Source organism: Ceratosolen solmsi, unplaced genomic scaffold (genome assembly GCF_000503995.2).
Source record: "Ceratosolen solmsi marchali unplaced genomic scaffold, CerSol_1.0 scaffold56, whole genome shotgun sequence".
Classification (NCBI taxonomy): Eukaryota; Metazoa; Arthropoda; class Insecta; order Hymenoptera; family Agaonidae; genus Ceratosolen; species Ceratosolen solmsi.
Genome location: NW_011948425.1, coordinates 1448867 through 1463566, shown reverse-complemented (window position 1 = coordinate 1463566; position 14700 = coordinate 1448867). Strand labels below are relative to the sequence as shown.

Sequence of the window (14700 nt, the reverse complement as noted above, 5' to 3'; positions counted from 1 at the left end):
GCCCAATCCTCCTCCCCCCTCCAACCCACCGATAATGTCGTCTTATTGCTGAGGCAAATAATTAACAGCACTCGTCGGAACTTTATTGCCTTTCATTGCATAATTATACTTGCAGCTTGATACCATGGCACATTGATATCGTAATGACATAAATCTGTGCTTATAGATCCCGGCTGTACGTCTGTGACCGTGGTGTCTGTGCGTATCCCGGCCAACAATATATTCATTGTTAAGAGAGTAAAAGCCTTCGAGGCTTGATTCACAATTCACAACTTGTACCTATAAAATTAAACGCGTTAAATTTGCAATCACAGCATTTTTGCATATTAATTGCGGTTGTGAAAGTCGAGCGTTCCCCTCGGACAATTAAAACGAGTCTCCTCTCGCGCTATTCAATCGACGGACAATCGAGCGTAAGCTCCATTGGCCTTCCTTAGCCGGGCATCGGGGGACGCGTGGAAAGTGTATTACTGAATTTCCTCAGCGGCGAGTTGCATTATTGATCGCAGCATCCACGCCCTCTGAGCCCGAGCGGACGCCTCCTGGGCCTCATTTAGCTCACGCGCAGAGAGTCGCTAGATATCGAGAGGTCGCGGGGCGAAGCGAGAATGGGGCTCGCAAATAGAACGAGACGGCGAATGCCGAAAGACAAGGCGAGAGCCGCGTGGTGGTAGGGCGAGCGAGTCGGCCGAAAGAGCCTCCGGGGTGAGGAAAGAAAGGAGAATGAAGGAGCGCCGGGGAGGCCGGGTGAAGCCGGGAGAAGCGGCAACGCGCACTGCAGGCCTGCGATACGCGCGACGATGGGAAATGTGGCTTGCAATATCCAGCCGCGTATTCCCGGTCCCGACTCGTGTGCTTTTGTGCGCGCTATTTCGTAGGTTCCGCTTCGTGAAAGCTCATAAATATTCTGTCCCTCTCCCTTCTCTCACCCTCCTCCTTCTACACCATCTCCTCCACGTTCTCCTCCATCTCCTCCACCTCCTTCTCCTCCACCTCCTTCTCCTCCTCATCCTTCTCCTCCTACTCCTCCTCATTCTCCTCATCCTCATCCTTGCTTCTCGTCGTTTTTGTCACGTACCTAATGGAATTAAAGTCAACTCATCACCGGATGGCCAAGCTTTGACTCGGCTCCCCCCCCCCCCCCCCCCCCCCCCCCCCCCCCCCCCCAACGTCGCAGCCGCATCGGGCTGCCATAAAGAAACCGCTCGCGGCTCCAAAGGGGTTAATTTTTTTTTTTGCTCTCTCTCTCTCTCTCTCGCTCTCGCTCCGCGTTGCTGCTTCTCCTCCTCCTCCTCCTCCCTCGTCTCTTACGGTTCGGCGAAGAGCAGCCGATGGAGGGAAAGGAGAAAAAAAAGAAAAGAAGGAAACAAAAATCACCGCCACCGGCCCAGACGCGTTCACCGCCCATAATGCCTAAGAGGAAAAGTACAAAGGTCCTTCTGTTTCAATGCTTCGAGATCGGCGCGCACCAGACGGACATCACGTGGAGGATTAAAAGGATTTCGGCGGATGTTTAGGAATTTCCACTCGATAGCATTGTCGAAACATTTAGCTTTACGATGAATGTGGCTTTGTTCTTCTTACGTTCCATTCACTCCTCTGTACTTTCTCATTATAAATACTTACCCTGTACTATCGCATCTTGTGTATAATATAAGCGTCAATGGCTTGACATCTTGATTTATTGAATAAAACTTTTATTTTATTTATTTATTTATAGTTTGCTTTCTTTCAATAATATCCATATAAAGTATTACGACAACTTGGTACTATCGATGGCATCCAAATAATAATCAAAGTATCAATATGATACATCATGAGTGACGTACACCATAAGTTACACTTGCGAGCTGTTAAATTCACTTGGAATCGACAGTTGGCATTCGTCAAAATGCCCTTTGCTATTTCCCGCGCGCAATGTTTTACATTCATATAATAAAAATATCATAAATATAACTGACAAAGCTGAAATATACGGGGCTTATGCTACGATCGACGTTTTTAGCAACAAAGGCAAATTTGTATGATAATGTATTCATATTTTAACTTAATAATACATAATTTAAATTTAATAATTTTACATAGTCATTAAATTAAAATGCAGGTATTATTTAATTACCATTCTTAAATTATTAGCAATTAGACAGCTTAAGCTAGTAGACTTTATCTACTTAATAGCCACGTTCCTTGTGTATAATTGAAAAAATTAAATTTCATCGCGCGTCTTCTAAATACTATACGCTTATATTATTGTATAATCAAATGATTTAGGCATCCGAGGTTTTTCATGAAAAGTTTTAATGTCAAACATACATTTAATGAAAAAAAAAAACTCCGTGCGCAATGAATACTTATCAAATGCAGCATTAAATTGCACGAGTAGATACGAACGTTTTCATTATTTCATATTAAAAAAGAAAAGAAGAAAAAGATAAAAGCAGAAAACAGAAAACAAAAAACCATAATAATAATAATAATAATAATAATAATAATAATAATAATAATAGAGTATTACGGTGAATTAATTCTTAAAAAAAAGTACACCAATTAATAAAATTAAATCAATGTTATTAAGGTAAACTTTAAAGCTTTACGAATGTAAAAAATTTAATTAACTCATTCGTACAATATCAAAGAATCTAACTACGAAAAGATTATGGCTTATTCTAAATTATGTATTTGCAGCTCATGATACACTAATTGACCAATGAATTTTTATAAATTAAACTTCGATAATATGAATTATATGCTGGCGTTTTGGGTAAAATTTGGGTAAAATAGTACAGTAATATGAACAATTACGTTCTCATCATCAGTGAGTCAATAAATTGTTGAGTTATTCCTAATCAAGTAATTTAACAAAATAATTATTGTGCCTAAATTCACGTTTACGCGAGATAAGAAAAAAAAAATGAATTTGAAATTTGGGATTATTGCAATATTGAGAAATATTTGAAATATCGTATAACTAACCATTAGATATCGCTAAAGCCCCTGACAATTTCCTTTTTTAATTGCAAGTTCACAAGCAGATTAATATAGAGTGAATTAATCTAACAAATTGGTAAAAAGATATTGATAAACATCGGTTTTACCCAAAAGAGTTCTTACAGATTGTCAAGGTCGCGTAATTTTTGAAGTATTTTTACGAATAAAGAGCTTTCGATAAAAAAATATATGAATCCACCTTGACTTTTGGAGGGGTTGATAAATTATTACTCGATAAATGTATTTATAAACCGCGAGCGAGAGAAAGAGCGTTTGCATGTTTGTGTGCGCGCGCGCGCGCGCGCGTGTGTGTTAAGAGACAGCATTCGAATATGATTTCAAGCATCGATTCAAAGCCCATTTTTCCGTTTAAATATCCTGCACAGGCGAATACTTGCTTGGCCTCGTAAATAGCGGCTCTCTCTCTCTCTCTCTCTCTCTCTCTCTCTCACTCTTAGTTCTTAAACCGAGAGAGAGAGAGAGGATCATGTGCTGCGAACCGAGAGACCTTGCATCTCTCTCCCCCCGCCGTACCACGTCCAAATTTCACGAGTTTTGAATATTCGTATGATCATCGGGCGCTACCAATGCCGACATTGTCGATGCCGATGAACACGAGGTTGACGCCGCGAACATTGGGACGGAAGACGCGAAGGGCAAATGCGACCGGCTTTATTGACTTTACGACCGATGTAATGGGACTTTATAGTTTGCTGGGTAGTAGGTCTGTGCTCGCCTACCTCTTGTTGGTAGCATTGATTCTTAAATAACATATAACAAAGCGCGAGCATGCCGCATAACACACACACGCGCGGGCGCGCGCGAGTGTTTATAAAAAAATATATATAATTGTGTGTGCCGACTGTGGTTGTTCTCGCTTCTTCTACCACCACCACCACCACCACAACATCATGCGACATTTATTTAATAATAGCTAAATTATTAATTATGGAGCGGCGTGGTGAGTGTCGTACTCGCTATATTAAACTATTATACTTCTGGGCTTTAATGGGAATTAGTTGGTAGTGATCTGGTCATTAGATCGACCCGTGCGATATTTAGAAAAAAAAGATTTATTATTAGAATAGGCGATGTACGATTCCTTACGAATACACACTTCCAAGTCTTACTCCCTGTACTTTCATTTAAGCGTATTTAAATTCTATTATTGTATTTTCCCCTTAATTGCTTCTGTTTTCATTTTTATTTTGAAATAATTAAAATATTCGTTGAATCAATCTAGCCTAATGTCTTTGTCGGTTATGTCCGTCCGATTATCCGTCAATAATCTTTCAACTAACTATCATTTCAGAATTAACTTAGAGAATATGTTTCATGTCAAATACGTGATATGTGACGATTAACTTAAATTACGTATAACTAAGTGGATTATGCTTAATCGTACAAGGAATGAGTCGATATCAAGATGTTTTGAAAATGTTGATAGCGTAGCGATATGATAATACGAGGATAAACTCCCTTGTACGTCAGCGTAGTATATGCATTTAACTGAAATCGAGGTAAATAATTTATTTGCATAAAATATAGGGACGGGCTAATGTGCAGTAAATTTCAATATAACAATTATCCGTGTTGATAATTAAAATACACGAAAGTAATAAATGTATATTTTTCGACGTACGGCTGTATATATTCACGTGCGAAAAGATAAATGTAAAGCCGAATGACTTTCTGTAGTAGCAGTCGTCACCTTACCACATGAACTTCGTCTCGAGGAAAGGAGAAATAAAAATGTGCACTTGACGGGTAATTTGAGTTCTTATGATGCTTCTTAGTAGTGCAGGAGGCATTTATATGACATTTGTTGAGAAAAGTGAGGTGCGAAACATTTGTAATACACGATAATTTTGCGCACATGTGAATTGCTCCGCTTTTCACATTTCTTTGCCGTTTTTATTAGCGACAACAACAAAATGTTAAAGTGCCTGTAGAAATTGTCGGTTATGCGCTACTTTACTAACATAATAAATCCTTTAATGACGAATTGAACGACCGCGTCTCCGCCTGTTATATTTTTGCTTTAACGATCTTAATACAATAATGTTTTACAATAATGATTTGCCTCTCGTTACAGTTACACGACAAAGTAATATAAAGTTGCCTCGCTTGCCTGTCACTATTTATTGTCACGTGATTCCTCAAAGAAGAGGAGGGGGAAAAAAGGCATAAAAATAATGTCAACACACTTTCTCAATACATTGACTAAATACAGTTTGACACGAGCGCGTAGGCGAATTAAAACTTTAAAGAATCGTGTTAATCGTTGCACGATCGGATAATATTATTAAAGGTAATATTGCCCTCTCGCAAACTACTCTCTGCTTTCGAAATTATCACTTACTAAAACTACAAATGCTTAGAAAGAATTTCTTTACAACACACGACCAATATCAATGGCCGATAGAATGTTTTTCAAAAAAAAAATATATGTATTACGGACATTATTATTGACTTGGTGCGAGAGTAAAGCATCGATATTTCAAAAGTACAGGCTTATTCAAATGAGAGGGGAAATAAATATTTCGACGAACCCGTCGGATCCCGACGTCCAACGGTCTCACGGAGCCTCTGCCCGGATGAAGAGCCCGAAGACCCGAAGAACCTCCACCCGCGTGGTCAATGGAGGCTAACTCTCCTCGGGAGACACTATAAAGCTATAAAACGAGGCGCAGAAGGGTTAACGACGGTCCGGCACTCTCCCCTCTCGTTCGCTCCGTTTTGCCATCGCGTCCTTCGCTAGGCTAATCCTCTCGTCTACCTTCGGGAAGTCGTTGCGGCGTCGGTTCGAACGCCCGAGTCCCGGTTAAGAGCTGGGGCGAAAAAATGCGCACGGACCTGCTCAAGGCTCGTAACCCTTTGGCTGACCGCATAGACCATGGCGATTGGAGGGAGGAGAGGGAGGAAACGGGGGGACTTCCTGCTTCGCCCTTCTATGAAGGTCTTCAAGGTTAAGGCCGGTCGAGGCCTCACGAAGACTTTTTTAATGCGACGTGTGTATTGCTTAAGTTATGCCCGAGTGAAAGTCGGTAAATATAACATCTCCTTTAAAAGTGACGATCACTCGCATCGCTTGGTAAAATATATATATATATATATATATATATATCATCGGGGAGTATGAGCTTTTAAGCGAAAGAGACAGACAGAGAGAGAGAGAGAGAGAGAGAGAGAGAGAGAGAGAGACAACGTTTTATGATAAACGCTTTTTAAGAGAATTCAAATTGTCACAACGTGCCTCCTCGAGTCAACGTTAACCCACTGATTTTTCATAAAATGTTTATGAAGAATGATCGACCGTTGATGGAAATTTTGAATAAGATTCTTGTATTAATAGCTTGTAAATGTAGCGGCGATACGGTGCATAAACGCTTTTTATGCTTTTCTCTTTACATTTTTTTTTTATTTTTCCTTTTTATTTTTAATGAAAGCTTTACGAAATGAAAGATTTTTATGCCTATTTTAGTAAGTTTGTTCAAATATTAATAATGCAAGATTACTAATGACTTTAGTAAGAAAGATATTGCATATTTTCTGGTAAAATTAAAATAATCATGCAGGATAAAGTATTACTCAAAAATATTATATATCCTTAATGCAAGTATTTCGATGACTTTTCAAGTGAATTATCGAGTACATGGACGGAGTATAAATTTTAAGCGTTAAAAGTCTATTTCATGTTAATTCCCTCATGCTAAAGAAAAATCATTTTATCATTGATAATAATAATTAAATATTTTGTAATAATAAATCAATGTATAATACAGTATAGGTATATTTATTTATATGAGCAGGAATTCATCTTTTAATATTAAATTATTTACGGAAGAAATGCTGAAAAGTAAAATTTACTAGATCAACCCAATAATAAACGTCACGTGGCTTAATTGAGAAGGTTATAAAGTTTCAAGCAGCTCTTTCACTCACTCGATCTCTCCATCCCTCTCTCGATCCCTCTCTCTCTCTCTCTCTCTCTCTCTCTCTCTCTCTCTCTCTTTCATTCTCCTTTCGTACAAGATCAAGAAAAATTTTACCGTTCTTTATAATATCTCTGCCACGTAAAAACTTCTAAGATAAATGAAAGAACAGCATTTACAGTAATCTTGTACAATCTATGTGAATATGAACAAATTTATTTTTTGATTATATCTGATTTAGTTTGTCTATTAAAAATATTACTATTTATGAACAAAACAATTGGCTTTCTATCTTATTATAAAATTATGAATTATACATTTATACTGTTGGATAATTAAATAGAGAAATATTTTTTTAATTTATAGATTGATGAATTATTTTTTTTTTATTTTTTTTTTTTTTTTTTTTTTTTTTTTTTTTTTTTTTTTTTGCTTCTTTTTATATAGTATTTTAAGAATTTCGAGTTCATAGACGTTTCATAAAATTCTGTATAATAATAAAACTTGAAATTGGAAGCTTGCTATGCCAAAGTTTTAATAATTTTAAAATCAAAATTAAAATTAAGTATCGCAATGTTAAATTCATCGATTTGTTCAAATTAAATTTTTACAATTTTACCCTATTTTTAATTAAATATAATTTCATAGCTTTTCAAAATCTACATTTAGATTACGTTTGAAGAGCATAAGAATAAGAGAAACTATGAGTGAGCATCAACGAAATTAGAAATTAATAATTGGATAATGAAAATATCATTACAATTAACTATTCTCTTTCGATACTTTTGTGCAATATAAATACTTATTATATTATATTTAATATATATCGTTGAAAGTTCATTTTTGCTTATTTATTTTTATAGAAATAAAGAATCGTTTTAAAAAGCGCCTTTTTATTCTACAATGACGGAAGAAAATTTTTCAATATGTTTAATACATTTGCTTGTTTTATCTAGTACACTAAATTTTTATACGGTCTTTGCGTAAAAATGATTCGACTACCATTGAGCAAAGCTTGCCCGTTATCTTGAAAATGGAGAAATAAATTTTACAAAATTAGAGAAATAAAAGTTGATCAGAATCATCATATCAGGTTCAGTGGAAATGATTAACTTTGAAAAACGAAGTAATTAAGCCGATCTAAAATTGCTACGTATAAAGACTTTGAAAAGTGGTAGACAGATGTTGGGAACAACCTTAAAATAATCGAGTATGGCGTCACTTTGGAGTATATACGTGGAACATCTAAATGGCGATACCACGGTGTGCTTAATTATAACTCTCGAAAGAAATGCAGAAGCAAAAGCAAAAGTAAAAATAAAAGTAAGAGAATTCGTTGCCGAAATAATAGATATATAGTGAGCGAGAGAGAGAGAGAGAGAGAGAGAGAGAGTGAGAGAGGGGGGCGAAAGGTGCGTATTATTTGACCGAATGATTTAAACGCCATTCGAAAGTAGAATAAGAAGGTAAAGTGACAAACATTTATGATAATTTTAAAGTGTCAAAGTAGTCAAGCTTATGTAATAGGACAGCATAGTGCAAACAATAATAATATTCCTTCAATTATTTAAAATGTAATCTAAAAATACGTCGAAATGATTATAAAATTGGAATAGCCAAACACACACACATCTAGTAAAACATTTTATAAATTAATCATCTTATGACGGTAATTAAAATAAATTTGTCAATTTGCATATGAGACGATCATTGATAACAGTTGGAACAATCACGGATTATTAAAACAAATATTTTCTATTGTTTGCTAATGCGATAATGTATGAACGATTAAAAATAAGCTACGATAATGGTGAAAAGTAATTGCTGTAAAGAAAACAATTCCCGTGACTGAGTCAGAATTATAAAAAATGTGTTATCTCGTGAGAAAATTTCACACGCCGTATATAACAAAATAGTTGGGACATCGACTCGTGGGATGACGCGATGCGACGGATCCCCCTTTTGTCTTTTTCTCTCAAGACGTACGTGCGCATAAATATTTATATAATACAAAAGTAATTCCCATGATAAAGAACCTCAAGAGTAGAAGATCATTTTCTCTCTCTCTCTATTTCTCTCTCTCTCTCTCTCTCTCTCTCTCTCTCTCTTTCTCTCCCGGTATTTGTATGCGTACGTGTGTATTTTTACCAATTTTTCTTGGTAATTCGTGTCATCGATTCGCAAGTAAAAATACGAAAGCATCGAATAAATTCGTTTTACTTAGTAATGGTGTTGGAAGCCTTTAAGACGATATCTCTCTCTCTCTCTCTCTCTCTCTCTCTCTCTCTATCTATCTATCTATCTATCTATATATCTATCTATCTATCTCTCTATCTCTCTATCTCTCTGTGCCTATCGCTCTCTCTCTCTCTCTCTCCTTATTTTGATGAATACTCTTATTATCGTAATATATTTTGTCTAAAGTGTCTTGCAAAATTAATGAAAAGAAAAAACGAAAAATGAAAAATATCTTTACGTTTCGAAATCAACGTAATAATTGTGAATAAATAACAAATTCCGGATTGTTGAATTTTATCGAAATAATGAATTTCACGTAAAGCGTGAAATTTATGCTGACAAAGGCTAAGAAATATCACTGGATTTAGCGAGTGACAATTTACAATGGCCTTATCATCATTTATCCGCGAAATACGAAATATAAATAAATAGTAAATCCCAAACTTTTCTTTAATGCTCAGAGAGGAAGAAGAAATATTCATGAGAAGGACGGTAGTGGTGGGCGTTGGGGAGGTACGGCGCAAAAGTTTACATCGTAAAAAGAACTTTGTTGTTTTTAAAACGTTATTACACGAAGTGGTGAAATTGCCATTGGCACGTTTAATATCGATGTGGCCTTATGCGCTCCATGTTCTCATGAGAGCATAGAGAAATAAATTATACGTATGTACTCAGCTTGGAAGATAAAGGGGAGAGAGACTGTACAAAATGGTGCTCTCGAGATGCGCGTCTTTTCTCTTCTTTCTTTGAGGTTTGGGCAAGCCAGAGCACCTAAAGATACCGTACGAAGGCGGGAAATCGATTTCTTATTTTATTTTACTCTTTGCATGATATTTCATCTTTTATATCTTTTATGCTATTACAAATAAATTTTTCTTTTGTCTTTTCTGCTTCGTCTTCTTCATACTCTTCTTCATTTTGCTGGGTTTTTTCCGTCTTTTTTCGTCTCCTCCCCCCCCCCTTTCCTAGTTTTGGCCGAAATAAAGACTTTTTAATTAAAATTTTTTTTAAAAAAAAAAAAAAAAAAAAAAAAACAGATGCATTACGTCCATATGTCTTGTAATTCTTTCGAATTTTCTAATAATTATAAGGCTATAAAGTTCCATAAATATGTATAAAATGTTACTTAACGCGTTACAAATACGGACTGAAAAAAATAAACGAGAAAATATCAAAAGCCGTTAGAAGCAGGGCAACTTGCTTTTTTTTTATTTTTTGTTTTGTTTCCTTTTTTTTGTTGTTGTTTTTGCAACGCTACAAATTTCAGAAATTAGAAAATGAGTACGTATAGAAAGGATGATCTTTGGCAATTGGGATGTTAATTCTCCAATGTTCTATCCCACATATATTACTTCCAATATAGGCGTCCTTCTCGCCTTCAAGCCCGTGTCCATGGCCTTTCTATCTAAATAACCAACAATGCCGTTTTATTTGAGCACGTAATAATGTAGCCCATAATTTTCCCCACTCCACCCACGAGGAGCGAGCTCGGTAATTGTTGAAGCGTTAATTATTCGAAAAAAAGAAAGGAAAGAATCCAGATAATCTTCCAGTGCATTTTATCCTCGAATCTCGACGGTACATCCAAAGGTACACTTTTGAGAGCTTGGAGCAGGGAGCATGTGTTCGTGTCCCAATTGTATGCGTACGTATAATATTCGTCGGGCGGGCGGTTCCCCCGACATCTGCCTACCTACAGCCTCGTAGCCGCAAAGAGAAAGCGAGCTAGAGAGTGCATGGGCTAATTAAGAGTCGATTTCGAGCCGCCATAGCCGGTCATCGTCCTCTCTCCTCGCCGTCGTCGTCCTCGTCGTCGTCGTCGTCGTCCTCGTCCTCGTCGCCATCGTCCTAGCCGTCGTCTTTGGACTTTGGTATCTTTCCTTCGTAACGTTTAGCCCTTTTAGCCATTTTCGACTCTTGGGCACTCTGGCTCCTCTATATTTTTACCGCCTCTCATCCCTTCGCCGTTCGACGCCGGCCTCGTCCACACATGCGGGAAGAGGCTCGAGAGCCCACGCCGCGCCCATCCCACCTTTGTTCGGGGGCGCGCGCGCACGCACAAACGAGATCGGGTATCGTTTCTCGAGTGTGAAGCGGCCATGACGGGAGTAACACGCATTCACATCGGCAAAGAAAATGGTGCTGCCGCTCACAAGAGTGTGCATTAGTGCGCTGCGACTGATAAAAGAATCCATTAGGAGAACCTTTTTTCTTTTTTTTTTCCTTTTTTTTTTTTTTTTTAAACAACGATTGCTTTTGTTCATAATACCATAATACCATTTCCCTTTTCAGCCATAGTCTACTTTCTGTAATATTCCTATCTCTCTCTCTCTCTCTCTCTCTCTCTCTCTCTCTCTGTGCGCGCGTGCGTGTGTGCGTACGTGGGTGCGCACGCGCATTTAGTAGCAATATATCACAATGTTATGGGAAATAATATTATAAGAACTTTTAAGGCTCGTATAGTAAGGTTATGATTAAGGAACAAGGAGGTATATTGAGAATGATAGGAAAATATTTCGATACGCGTTAGGATAATTGTGCGGAGATCTATACCTCTCTTTATTTACAAACAATGCAGCTATTTTAAAATAATGGCCAAGCCAATGCTTAATTAATGTATCGATTAATGTCCAGATGGCTTCCACCACCACCACCACCACCCCCCTCCCCACCCCAATCCCACCCCACCATCCACCACTTATCCGCATAATAATTGTGCAATTCACTGGTAGTCCCTTGTCCGCGTCGATCTGTATAATTCCTCGCCGTGGCAACCATGTATATGCTTATACTTAGGCGTAAATGTCGCCGCTCAACTACTTGGTCTTATCGCGTAGATTAAACCAGCCACCGTGCGACGACGTTCCAGAGAGGGAGAAAATGGTTCCCGAAGGCGATCTTCTGCCCTACGCGAGATGATCCCCGGTTTCCTCGAGTTTATAATGTGCCAAAGGCACTTTGCTGACTCATGGCGTTGCATAGTGCGCGACAGCAAAAGCCGTCGAATCATTCGTTTTTCTTTATCGTGAAAGATACGCGATGGAGTTTCCAAAAAAAAAAAAAAAAAGAAAAAAATAATTGCAAATTATGACATGGTAATGGTGCGTTTCGCATATTCGGCCAATACGGTACAGCACTCTTTATTACTTTTACTCCGCAATTTACTTTTATCGGCTAAGGTCGGCGCTCGATTGCCTCAAATTATTCGAAATTACTAAAAATTCATCCCTTAAGATTTTCAGTCAATTTCTCAACAACGATGAGCGCAAATTATCCGTTACACTTTGACAGCTATTGTAATTAACCGGTCGATATTAAAATTTATACTTTAATGTGCCAAACTTCTTTGATTAAAGTTCCGCTCGGTTAAATTGGAATTTCTCTCTTCCTATTCCGAGTTTAATTTTATCTTCAGCATCGCAAGTTCTTCCCGCCGAGTTTGCAATAAGAATTACCAATTAAGCGTAGCCGCCAGATAAATTAATATTGCCCTCGGTCGACATAAAGGATAATAAAATCATCATCGATAGTGCTTTGCAGACAAATATTTTCGTCCAAGCCAGTATGGCCGAATGCGCATAAAAATATTGAAACAGACATTTCTAAAATTAAGCATTTTTATCGGGGACTCGATGACCCACTACGCTCTCTCCTCAACGAAATACAGAACATCGCGCTTAGATAAGAGCTCTCTGAGAGACGTTTCTCTGAATATTTAAAGCTCGACTCTCGGTAACAGCCCGTGGCTCGAGCTTTGATGATGATGTGCGCGCCTTTGGTAATCAGCAGCACACGCGAGCCGCTCGTTCGAGTGAACCTGAATTATGTACCGGCTGAGAGTGGCGAGTAAAGAGAGTGCGAAGATAGGGAAGAAGAAAATGCCGGTCGGAGTCGCACGCGGGTCACTCGATGCTTTTGACACTCGACGCGAGGTGAGAGAGGCATTGCGCAGCTTTCGGGAGAAATTATGGAACGTGACGTGACTCGAAAGTGAGATTTACGAAGGAGCACTTGTGATTCTACGGCGAAAACTTAAACGCCATATCGGCGAGACCGTGCTCTCTCTCTCTCTCTCTCTCTCTCTCTCTCTCTCTCTCTCTCTTCGAGGGAGAGGCGTGTCTCGTACGAAAGGAGCCTCTCTCGCTGACTAATAAAGATAATGAGGGTATTGATCGAGTCAAGTGCCTTTGCATTAGGTATGCATAAGATTTTTGTAACGAGCGACCAATGAAAGACGTGGAATAAGTCCACGAGAAGTGCGTGACTTGAGAGATTAAACGATTCTCGAGTACTTGATATATTGGCCATGATTATTGATTTGTTTAGATGAGCGACGATAATTATAAGAAATATTTTAACGAGTTGTTGGATTTTTAAATACGGCATTCTTATTTATAAATTGATTTATCCTGATATTATGGCAATTGTTATTTCAATCCCGAATGCTAGAATTCATTGTCCCTTGTGCGATATGCCAGCCTTACAACATTATCCGCGTTATACTGACGAAATTATATTTGCAGTTTGTTAAACCTACGAGAAATTCGACAATTTAACGCAACAATAATGCTTGGTCAGCGATACGTATAAGCGGCAGGCATTATCGATTTATCATTATTTATTTATTGTTATGAAATGATATATTTTATAATCCAATTGTGGTAGCAGATGTTGAGAATTTCTATGCTCCGCTTCAATATCCGTGAATTTCCAAATGTAAAAAAAATAAAAGAACTTTTGGTCACATTTTTCAAATAAGGCGAGGATGCCGTATCTCAAAGCAAAAAAACAAATTTGCCGGAATTTTCTTTAAAAATCGTAAAACTCGAGTTTTGTAGAAAAACTTTTTAAGCCAACTATCGTATTATCAGTCAACATCATCAACCTAACAATATTCTTCCATACTTTTTCCCTCCCTTATTTTAACTTCAATCAAAATGCAGATCTCGAGGTAGGGTAGCAGTAGCGCTAACAACATCATAGAATAACAACAACAGCAGCAGCAGCAGCAGCAGCAGCAGCAGCACATTTAGAAAGCAAAATACAAAGTTATATACAAGAAGCATAGTGAGCCGGGCTGAAAAGACGTCAAACGTAGAGGATGGCGGGTTATATAAGGGCCGAGTGAGTACCTACGTTATACCTCGTAGATAAGAAGAGAAAAGTACAGCGAAATAAGATATATATATATATATATATATATATATACATATACATATCAGAGGTTAGCTCAGAATATACGAGAATGAAGAACGAGAAAATGAGAGAGAGAGAGAGAGAGAGAGAGAGAGAGAAAGAAAGAAACAACTTTCACGCGGATTCGTCTGGTGAGCCAATGCTCGTCGTAAGCATGCAAGTGGAATAATATAATAAGGTAGCGTTGGCAAAGAAATACGAGATATAGCGAGTACATGTATAGGTATATGTGTGTGTACTTGGGTGGATGGGTGAGTGAGTGGGTGGATGGGTAAACGAATTGGTGGCAGCGAGCGGGTAAAAGAAGAGGATGTGAATGGGGGCCGGAGAGAAGAGAGACGGA

General features: G+C 38.0%; 2 long non-coding RNA genes across 3 annotated transcripts in view; one reads left to right on the top strand and one right to left on the bottom strand.

Moving 5' to 3' along the window:
* The window catches only part of LOC105362798 (uncharacterized), a 19314-nt gene extending 4688 nt beyond the window's left edge, over positions 1-14626 (top strand). Inside the window, exons 2-3 of the long non-coding RNA XR_912907.1 lie at positions 3710-3712; positions 14427-14626. This is a non-coding gene — a long non-coding RNA (uncharacterized LOC105362798). The remainder of the gene's footprint in view (positions 1-3709; positions 3713-14426) is intronic.
* LOC105362799 (uncharacterized) overlaps positions 1-14700 on the bottom strand; it is a 74981-nt gene that overhangs the window by 28699 nt on the left and 31582 nt on the right. The window lies entirely within an intron of this gene.